The sequence below is a fragment of the Argiope bruennichi genome, chromosome 10, assembly GCF_947563725.1.
Source record: "Argiope bruennichi chromosome 10, qqArgBrue1.1, whole genome shotgun sequence".
Taxonomy (NCBI): domain Eukaryota; kingdom Metazoa; phylum Arthropoda; class Arachnida; order Araneae; family Araneidae; genus Argiope; species Argiope bruennichi.
The window spans coordinates 81,634,498-81,646,708 of record NC_079160.1 but is presented as its reverse complement, the minus strand read 5'-3'; the positions used below and the strand labels follow the sequence as shown (position 1 = coordinate 81,646,708).

General features: G+C 28.7%; 1 protein-coding gene across 1 annotated transcript in view; it reads right to left on the bottom strand.

The window, feature by feature from the left end:
- Positions 1-4,225, bottom strand: part of LOC129988369 (uncharacterized) — a 158,063-nt gene extending 153,838 nt beyond the window's left edge. Inside the window, exon 1 of the mRNA XM_056096581.1 lies at positions 4,126-4,225. The gene's annotated coding sequence lies outside the window, so the exon portion shown is untranslated. The remainder of the gene's footprint in view (positions 1-4,125) is intronic.
- Positions 4,226-12,211: the final 7,986 nt, after the last annotated feature.

Sequence of the window (12,211 nt, the reverse complement as noted above, 5' to 3'; positions counted from 1 at the left end):
AATGTTTGGCCCCGACGGTTTTAACGTGCATGAGACCCGCTCACGCGACGATTCTTAAGTGGAATAGGGTCACGAACCTGAAATCCTACAGTTCCGAAGACAGGACTTTACCACCAGACCACCACGGCCCGATTCAGAATGTGTTTGTTTAAGTTACTTGACAATTATAAATTATAAAGAAGTACAGTAGACTCCCGATTATCCGCGGAGCGGATTATCCGCGCCTGCCGTACTAAGTGTTTGTTTTTGCTTCCAAGCAAAGAGAAAATGCTTCCAAAGCAAGAAGCAATCACAAATGACTGATTTCTTCAAAAAGGTGTAGTTTTACAGTTATGCTTTTGTAATTACATAATACATTATAGTATTAAAATAGTACATATGTATTAATTTTTCTGTGTATCCTTAACGCTTCTCGTAAGTACAAAGCACTTTTCTATTTTCATTAACAAAATGCATTTTAGGTTTAGTTTTGAGTGATATACTAAAATATTAAGCGTTAGTTAAACATTTCCTGCTGTTTATTTTACGTTTTAATGTACATAAAACGATTTTTCAAAGTTGGAATGACTGTTTTCTCTTTTGCTTACCCGTTTTTAGCTTTTTTCGGATTATCCGCGATTTTTGTTATCCGCGGATAATCGGGAGTGTACTGTACTTCTAATTAATTAGCATAATTAAAAAAATTAATATTAGCAAAGATGCAAAACATAATTGTAACTTAGTTTAAAGGGGAAAAAATGTGACAACCGAGTGATTTAAAAAAAATGAATTAAATTTTTTTGTTTAAATGAGATTGAAAAGTAAATATGCAATATTGCTAAATTTCTTTTTTTAAAGCTTGCGGTGATAAGAATCCCGACTCTCTTCCCCAAAAGCGAATGACATGTTTTAAAAATACAATAACAATTATTATTAATTACAATTAATACAATAACAATTATTATTTGAAAACAATTGTGGTTTTCAAATAATAATTCGCTGCTTTGTGAAGTAAAATACTCTAAAACACAGACGAGCTAGAAATAATCACATCTGAGTTTAGAGAATTATTAACTATATAATTAATACATAATTCATCTTTTCTTCCTGGCTTACGGTATTTTCATACTTATGTTGATTGGTAAATTTTATCTCTATTTATTTTAATTTTGAATGTTTCCAAAATCTTAAAAAATATCGATAATTCTTAAAATTTTTAAAATTTATTTATTTATATATATTGATGGTACTTACAACATATCGAATCAATCGAAACACGGCCAGGTTTTGTCTTAATGAATTAGATAAAATATGGGTGAATTCTTTTAACAGGTAGACTTTACTTTATTTAATGATAAAAAGTCTTTTCGAAAACTCTTAATAAACATTTTTTTCAACAATTATTGTAGAATTTCAAATTATAATACCCTTATCTACAATTTAAGCCTTATTTGGAATATTTTTATAAATTTAATGTGATAAGTTTATAAGTTTTTATGTTTTTAAATTTTTATGTCCTTAAAATAAAATGTTTTCTTCTTCTACTAGCAAATCATGGGTTGAACTTCTATTTTAAAGAAAATATGAATAACTTCGGATTGATATACTTTTGTTTTTTTGGCAGAAACTTAATAAATAAATTATTTTTTAAAAGAGAAATTTATTGAATGGTATGTGAGAAACTAATAAGAATAGATAAATAAGAAAATTGTAATTCTATTAATAATGTCTATCTTGAATTTAAAAAAAATATATATGTTATCTATTACAGATAACTAACTTCCACAGATAACTAAAATAAATATAATATATTTCCTTTTCGCATTTCTAAATAAATTCAAGGTAATAGTTTATTAGAAGAGATTTTTATATACATATACATACATACATATATATATATATATATATATATATATATATAGTAACCAATCTTAAGTAAGAAAAAGTTTGAAAACGAAACTAAAATGAAAACGAAACAAAAACAGTTTCGAAATCGCAACTAAAATTAAAATTTATAACCTATTTAAACTAAAACCAAAAAAGAACTTCATAGTATTTAGAGAGCGCAATTGCAGCTACTTCTAAAACACAGATGAATTGATACAAAAGTATTAGAATCAAGTTAATAGGAAAAACAAAAAATCAAATAAAAATTAAACCAAAAAATTATAAAAAATATAAAAAAAGAATCCGGCCTGAAGACTTTTTCAAGGGTCACCCTCAGGCAGGGATTCAAAGAAAGGGATTTTTTCTGTGAGGAAATACAGACATTGTATAATAATGATTCCTCGTGACCCGAAATATATATATATATATATATATATATATATATATATATATATATAGATAGATATAGATATATAGATATATAGATATATAGATATAGATATATATATAGATATAGATAGATATATATAGTTCACAGATAATTAATTTCTATTTTCGTCGTTTACCTAGCAGTTCTTTTTGATTCTGATGTGATGTAAATAGTCTTTGCTAGAAATGAAACATTTTTTTAAGGTTACTAATGATATAGTTAATTGGCTGGTTACAATTAAAAACCAAGAAAACACTACAATTTCCACCGATTGTATGAACCTAAAACAAATAAATAATTTCGGTCGTCTTTCTCTTTTTTTTGTAATATAAAAGGGAACGTTTACAAATTATTGCGATGATTAATCATTACATCAATAAGCAGTAGACGTTACCAAAAAGAGAAAAAATCGGACAGTTAGTTTTTGCATTAAGAACTTGGATTTTGTTATATTCAAGAACTTAAAAACTCATCATTATTTTTTAAATTTTAAGTGCAGAGTAATTGAAATAAATCAATTGAAAATAAGTTTTTCTAAATTTTAAATGCAGAGACATTGCAATGAATCAATTAAATAAACTTATTGGAAGGATGTGAAATGGGGAATTTTTACATTTATTGCTCTTAATTGTTCTTTATTTTTATAGAAAGATCACAAAGGAAAAACAAAGAAAAATTCCAAAGTTATTAAAAAAGGTTAGCATTTTAACAAATATGGTACGCAATATAAAAAAAGAGTCTTCCGTGTCAAAGATACAGCTTGACAAAATATTTCTCTACCTTCATTTTAGGCATTTTCTAACAATTTTAATCTCGTTCCCTGACACGTTTTAAATTATTAATGTAAAAACATCATTTTGATAACACCACAACAGAAAACATATATTAAGCAATCTATCTTCGTTGTAAGCCTTTTCCTGTACTAATTACTAATTCGCATTTTACTCTTAATAGGAAAAGCTCATTTTATTAATGCAAAAATAATAAAAGTAAATATAAATTGAATTTCACGAGATTTAAATGCATTAAATAACTAACATAATAAATAAATTTTATTTTATTTTCATTGAATTCATTCATTTTTAATTTTATTTAGTTTGGTGCATTGCATGACTAAATTCCACAATGAAAAATTTTGTTTCTTACTTTTTCAGTTTATTAAAATATATCAAATTATGTTGTTTTCTTCCTTTTTTTTTATTTTAGCATTCTTTTTCGAAATTATACAAGACATGTCTAAATGAACCAAATAATTAATCTTAGTAACTTGAGATTAAATATTCATTAATAAAAATAGTAGTAATACTATCAATAGTAATGGCAGTTTGAATAATTAATTTAAACAAAGTACTATTAATTAATGCTAAAACATTACTTACTTAGTAGACTTAATCTAAATAATTAAACTTAGTTCACAAATCCTTTCCAAATCTTCTTACCTCAAAAAAGTTTTCCGAATTATATAATGATAGGGATACAATTTTTTTCCCTTGTTTAAAACAACTCATTATTATTTTTAAATGAAGGAAATTAATTGAAATTTGATAGCAAAACGTTTGGTCTTTATGAAGTGGCATCCATATTTAACTAGCTTTGATTTTGCCTTGTCGCCGCATGAATGAAAACATCACAATGTTAGTAACTTACGAAAATTCCCAAGGAAATTTTGGAGCAAGAGATCCTCGCTTGCCAAAATATGAAAAATTTCAAAATTGATAAAACGTCTAAAAGAACATTTTAACTTAGACAGACAGAAATTTTCATACCAAAGATTTAATAAAATAATAATAAAATACGTCCAAAAGAGAAGGCAAGACACAATCACTTACCATGGTGATGGAGGCGAGACTGCTTCTCACCCACCGAGCGAATTCCTCGTGCCGCCTCCTCGACGGGCGTCACTCCTGTCGCAGCTACATCTCGACGCCTACTCCATCCTTCCCGATTCCACTCAGCAAACACTAAAGTCATCCGCTTCTGAACAAAGAGGTGAGATCCACTTATATTAGGTGATTTCCAATGGAAGTTAGCCACTCATTTATTTCGATGTAGGCTCAAAAAATAGTCAACGGAGTGTTACATACCTAGGATTAAGACAGTTGTTGCATAATCTGTACCACAAAGCAAATTGGATTGCTACAGCTATGTCACTGAAACATAGATAATAAATGAAAATGGATCAGCTTACACGAAAGAAAATTCGATACATTTTTAGTAAGTTTATGTAGCGGGGCATATATGCTATAAAAATTATCGCATCCTAAAAGGGAGGCGGTTTTTAATTCTTTGCCAGATATGCAGACGCCGCACATCTGTCCAGTATATTATAGTAGAAAATTCAGAAGTGTAACCGGGAAACGTATAACATTTTGTCCTTCTTTGTCAAACATTTCATTAGAAGGAAAAGCCCAATAATATCGTTCAGATATACGATATTGTATGACATTATGAATATCAAAGAACAGCCTGGAGACGTCGTACAACTTTGTGTTAATAAAGTAAGCCTATGCATCACATCTATCCCACATATCAAAGTGAAGTGTTCAGATTTTAAACATAAATAATTTCAAATCTAATTCGATTTAATTTGGTTGACATGTTTCAGAAAAATTCATATGTAGAACTTTTTACATTACTTAAATGTGTAAAGGCTTCATTCACCAATAGACGTCAGCTATTTACATTTAAAATTTTACTGTTCTTTCACATATTTATTTTTATAAAATAGATTTTATTCATGGCTTTTGGTTTGGCGCAGTATCTCCAAGAAGATCCAGTGCAAACAGATAGCAATAAGTTCCAGTCTAAATGGGAACAACAAATACAATTTTAAACAGAAATATGAGTAAATACTATCACAAGACCTGTGATAGTATTTCCTCATATTTCTGTAAAGAGGCCATGCTATATGAAGATACGATATCAATGCCACATCGTTGTAAGTTGATAAGCTATATGATGGCTGAATAGTTAATATGGATTGCAAGACTCTTGTCCTCCAGTACCTTTGGAACTTCAGACTTTTTGCGACTAAAGAAAATATTCATCAGTCCCAAGGAGCGATATCTGGGGATAAGCCAGTAGTGGACGTACTGGAAGTTTTGTCTTGTAAGTGGGCACATTATCGTGCCAGACTTAGCCTTCCAACAATTTGAGTCACACAAAATCATTCAAATATTTAAGGACTTTAAAGTACCCTTCCTTCTTGACGATACTACTAAATGTTTTTTATACTTCTTCTTGCAATGGAAGGAAATCTGATATCTTTTCTCTGCGATGGGGCATTTTGAATGCCAGCCTTCATGTCTTTGAACCGAATGAAACTGGTTCTGACTATTTGGTTGTACGACACTCTTCGCTTATTTGGTGGGAAATTGTCCTCCAGTACCTTTGGAACTTCAGACTTTTTGCGATTAAGAAAATTTTCATCCGTCCTAAGGAGCAATATCTGGGGATAAGCCAGTTGGGACGTACTGGAAGTTTTGTCTTGTAAGTGGGCACATTGTCGTGCCAGACTTAGCCTTCCAACAATTTGAGTCACACAAAATCATTCAAATATTTAAGGACTTTAAAGTACCCTTCCTTCTTGACGATACTACTAAATGTTTTTTATACTTCTTCTTGCAATGAAAGGAAATCTGATATCTGTTCTCTGCGATGGGGCATTTTGAATGCCAGCCTTCATGTCTTTGAACCGAATGAAACTGGTTCTGACTATTTGGTTGTACGACACTCCTCGCTTATTTGGTGGGAAATAATATCTTTCATTTACATTTCGTAAATATTTAAAGAATTCTGGAACTTCTTGTGATAATAGAATAATGCAATAGAATTAATTAAAGTGTATTTTACACAAATAAACATTCATATAATATGAATGATAAATTTTATATGATAAAGTTTCTAAGAAGACGGTTTACTAGAAATAGCTGATTCGAATACATTCTGCAACTTTCTGAGCATAACAGAAATAGTTAAATTGCATTTTACATGAATAAGCCTTTATATGAAACGAAGAACTTTATAAATTTTTTAAGCTCATGATTTACAAGAAATATCTGGATTTTAATACGTTTTAAACAATACTGTTAGTAAAAGAATGAACTTTGATGATTTGTAAATTTCTCAGCTTTGAGGTTGAACAGAAAAAAATGCACTTAAAAGCAATATATTTCGAAAACATAATTGCATAATTGTAACTTCTCTAACTTAAGTCTGACTCAATCCTTTCTAACTTGTCATCATATGAGAGTTAGTCAATTAATAAAATACATTCCTGTAGATTGTGTGTCCATATAAGCCATTATAAACGGCGTGAAAAAGACATGAGCAATCAGTCAGAAGTTGTACTAGAAGGGCGGAAATGGTTTTCTGGTTTTTTTTCCCATTAATAATTCAACAGATATTTAGACATTGTTTCTGTTAAAATGTATCAAACTTTTTACAAAACGCATGAGCCTTCAAATAAAATAATATTTTTACATTTAAACTTTTATGAATCCTTTATATTTTTATTTATATTTTAATAATACTTTTTCATTTACAAAAGAGTAATCGTTTTACACTTCCAATATTTAAATTTAAATTTTAAAACACTTTCAAATGAGGAATTGTGCTAAGACATTAAATATTCAACAATCACTATTTAAAACTTCGAACAAAATAAAAAAATAGTTAACGTCATGTAAATAATGATTCATTCGATTTTACGTAATGATCTACTAATTATAAGGATTTCATATAATGATCTTTCTAATGGTATCAGCCAAATTTCATATAAATTACTATCAAGAATACTAATTTTATTTATAGCAAACATAACAATTGAAAAAAAAATAAAGGCAAAGGATTTTTTAAAAAGCAAAAAATTGATAATTACAAAATTTCCCTCGTATAAAAATTGCAATTAATATCTCTATATCGACAGACAATATTATCATGAGCAATGAATAAAAAGTACATTAAAAATTAAAACGTTAATTTTTAATATACTTTTTGCTAGTCTTTTAAGTTATTAATTCTAATTGTTAATCTTTTAATTTTCTCTTATTCAAATCAGTTCTGCTATATTTAGATTTTCAGATATTCGTCTAAATAAAAATGCTAACGCAATTTTTCTCAACTCGAATGTAAAACGAAACTTTTAATGTTAAATCCTCGGAAATTAGCTGAAATTCATTTTAAGTCTATGTACAAAAGCTGCTGTAACGTCTTGATCTAGACTGATCAAATAACGAAGCAGAATTTCCAGACAATTCTTTATTTTACAGCCCTATATATACAAAAGAACAACTTGTTCTAATCTTTGTTAAATAAATAGTTATTTACACCTGTAGTAGGAGACACAACAGTCGAAGTCGAAGGTTTTCTTGAAACTCAGTTCTCCATTAATACGGAGAAACAACACTACAGGGAACTCACAGGTTGTTAGTCAACAAGACCACTCCAGGGGTAGTTCTCCGGACTCCGAACTCGTGGGCGTAGTCCAACAGTCTGCCTCTTAATTTACATTGGTCCTTTGAACTGTCTTTCGGCCAATCGGGGTTCAGCAATATGCTCTCTCAGCGGCGCCAGTCGGTCGTGGGAAGGTCCTTTGTTGATGCACTTTTCATAACTGACTATTCTGGAGTTATCATAGTCCTTTCAAAATGAGAAGCATCTAGCGTCCAGATGTTTGGACACCCCTTTCTTTTTGAAGGTACTCTCAATATCTCTTGGACGAGGAATTCCCACATGTGGTCTTTCACTGTAGTAGCTAATGAACAGATGCGAGACCACCCAGGTGAAAAGATCCACCATCTGGCTATCTCAAAGAGTTTTGTAAGTAACAACGACGACACAGCTGGCTGTAAATGTCTTATCAGTACTGGGAAACGGGGATTGTTACACCGCTTATAGTAAGATTAGGTATGAAATTGGAAAGTTTGGCTGGTTTACAAGTTGCACTAAAAGCATTCAAACAAAAGATTTTAACTTCAATATTCAAGAATTTAGTGTCACATTAATGTATGTTTTATAAACAGCAAAGACCATTTGGTAGTTATAGGTGAATTTCAAGTTTCCTTCTATTGTGGAAGAACGTTTGACAGCTGATGATTGAGTTAGGACGACTCCTAATTTAGTTGAAGGAATTTCTGTAAATATCTTTTTATTAAAATGTGCTTGTAAAAAAAGTGTTCATTTTTATTTTGTTTTTTAGTAATTATATTGCATCTTAATAGGCAAAAGTATATTGCTTTATTTAGCTGATGATAATTCGAATCAGTATGGGTATTTTATTTTTATTTGTAAGTGTAAAATATACATAAAAATATTTTTAGAAATTTATTACAATTAAAAAAGAAACTGTAAGAAAATAAAATTCAGAAACTAATTTTTTCTAATTTTGAAGTGACACAGAAATGGAATTTATTCAAAATAATACTTTGATGTACTGAAGAAAAAATATTAAAACTTTGATTAATTTTAATTTTGAGTTTTGAAATAACCTTTCTTTAGGAACTTTTTTTTTGCAAAAAGTAATTACATACAATAGGTAATTTACTCTCTGTCCAACTGTCAATTCTGCAGAGTGTTTTAAATAATTTTTACTTCATGCATGTATCATGAAATTTACAGATAAGTTGCCAAGAAAGGCATTCACGGAATGTATGATGAATACAATCCAACAAATCCATAATGGAAAACGAGACTTTATTCCATGAATATTTCTCCCAAACACTGAACATATAACAGAAATACAGCAATCAAAATTAGTATTACTTGTAGACATTAACAACATAAGCAGACCCTAAATTACTAATTAAATAATGGCAACAGCATTCAGCGTTTACAGCTCGACAACTCTCACTAAGAGCAATACCGCAAAGACAGATTGGCTTGTTCCACTAACTGCGATATTTATAGATTTCCGACAGAGTGTGACATCACGTGAAATTCTCTTGAAGAGTTTCCAAATCTCGGTTCCTAATACAGTTAGGACTAATCTTGCACTTTTCAGAACATTCATTTTTGTGATTAAGTGATAAATTTGCATTAAAGTTGGAAGTTTATTGGCTTTGCATCCGTTAATAATCTCTGAAAATCTCTTTTTTACCCAAAAGAGTGGCATGACAGGAAAATATATTACAGATTCGTTACAGTAATCAATTTAAAGACAATATTATTTTAAAACTTGCATTCCACATATATATATATATATATATACTTAAAATAAAGTGCAATACAAAAAACCTTTGTTGGTAAATTAAAATGCAAGTAATTTTTTCTATCGTGTAATGAAAACAATAAGCAATATTTTAAATAAGAAAAATACAATTTTATGACTAGTCTATGAGAAATATTTTTGTTTTTCTTGTTTATCACTAAGAGAAAAACAAAGAAATTGTTAGATAAAGTAAGCTGAGAATCTGCTTACTCGATTTTAGCATGATAATACTTCTAGGTTGACATAATGCAGGAAATTGCGTCTTACTGGGAAGAAAATTGAAACTTATAACATTTATTAAATATTTTCTTAAAAACTGTATCTTTGTAGAAGTTATAAGAAAAAAAGTTAGAAATACTTTTCTCAAAGAACATATATAATAAACTACATGGCTAATTTAATGGAAAATGGAACATTGTCAATATTCATAAATATAATCAACAAATATCTGTTATGAATTTTAAAAAGTCAATATTTTGGAAGAAAAACTTAATATTCAAAAAGTGATTAAGAGTTTTAAAAAAGAGTTTTTTAAGCTTGATGTTCGACATACAACATATATATAATGAAAATAGGATTTTCCAAATTGAACAATAATTTATCCTAGTTTGTCAAGCACTGTTGAAAGTGGACAGTATCTGGTGAGTACAAGAAAAAAAAAATGCAAAAATAACTCCATCTGGCCTTTTGTTCCTGATTCATGGACTCTACCTTAGACTGAGCCACTGCATATATTTATTTTTATGGGTTTTTTTTAATTATTTTTTTATTTACTTATTTTTTTCATTTGTTTATATTTTTCGCTTTGCTTTTATTTTTCATTTATTTTTCTGTTTTCTATATTTAAATTGGCTATCTTCGGTAAATTTTATTATTTACAAATTATATTTCAATGATACTGTTGGAATATTATGAAGGCTCTTCTGCTTGAGCCATTTAGACCTCTCCACTTTTTCTTTTTATGCCTGATTTTTTTTTTTTTTTTTTTTTTTTTTTGCTGTTTTAGCTTCTAGTACACAAGCATATGAAAGTTTTTTTTAATAGCTAATCCTTTGATAGCTATTTAAATTCTTTTTTTAAATTTTAATTATGAGCTTTTCACCGGTGTAATGCCACTTTTGGCACACACCTAATCATCATCAGAATACAACATATATTTAAATATCTCAGGCGATAAGCAATAGTTGCAAAAATAAATGCATTATATATTACTTAATCTGGACTAAATTACCAACTATTAAAATTTAAATTCTTTAAAATTTTAATTTTTGAGCTCTAATCCCCTAAAACGTTAAATGTGTTTGGATTTATACTTCTAATATATCAAAATTTATATGCTTCTGAGTGATGCAAAATATTGATGAAGCAGATAGCTATTCCATTCCTTTTAACAAAGAGCCATGTTCATTAAGTATATTAAAATATGCATTCTCTACAATTTATATTTAATCGCTTTTTTTTAACTCCAGGAATTTTAAAGACATGTTGCTCTGTATAACTTATTCCAAGCTAGCCTTTTAAGGAGATGAAACTAAAGCATGGAAAACCGGTTGTAAAACTGATTAACTGACTAAAATATATTGATAAATATTAAAATCTTCAACCCTCATCTTGGATAAAAAGGATAAATCACTTAGACAAATACCATTCTTTTGAATGTGCCTGTGAAAAATTCCGATCGTTTAAACTTGGAAGGTACAGTTACTACAATTTATTTAATTTTTTAAATTTTGTATTACAACCAGATAATTGGTCAAATGCTTTTTTTTTCAGTTGCTTGGTTCAAGATTTCAGATTATATCTCAATAGTTAACCTCTGCGAATTCATTTCAAATAAAGTAAAATAATAAAAGTAATTGCTTTTCTTTGCGGTAACGTTTAATCTCTACACTCGATTATTGTAGGATTATAAGAAGAAAATATAGAACTTTTTCTTTCTAATATTTCATTATTTTGAATGAAATGTATATTCTGAAATTCAAAATTAGCTTCTTCATAAATATATATATATATATATATATATATATAAGCGAGAATTTTAAATCAACGGAAAGTAATTTTAAAACTACAGAGACCATAATAAGTTGCTTTAACTTAAAATAATACTTAAGTATAATTTTATTCTTCAAGTGTTCATTTGTTTATTCGTCAACTAGTGATGATAAGTGAATAGAAAAATGATGATAAGTGAACTAGAAAAATGATGATAAGTGAATAGAAAAATGATGATAAGTGAACTAGAAAAATGATGATAAGTGAACTAGAAAAATGATGATAAGTGAACTAGAAAAATGATGATAAGTGAACTAGAAAAATGATGATAAGTGAATAGAAAAATGATGATAAGTGAATAGAAAAATGATGATAAGTGAACTAGAAAAATTAACGCAAACCTTTTAGTGTAATTGCACACAAGTAATCAACAATGTTCTAATGAATGGAAACTCCAAATCTGTTGAAATATGGCTCAGATTAAATTCCCAGTTCAATAATGATATCTTGTTGAAGTCTCAAGTAATCAAATTATATATGGTGTTTAAAAATGGCCCTCAAAATCGCCATCGAGAACAAGTATAATTGAAATGAGATTCATTAGGTATTCTCAATGTCGACATTTTTCCTGGACGACGAATAATCAACACAGAATAACATAATGATATATTGGCGAAGTTTGAAAAAGCATACCGATCCAAAAGACATTTCATAAC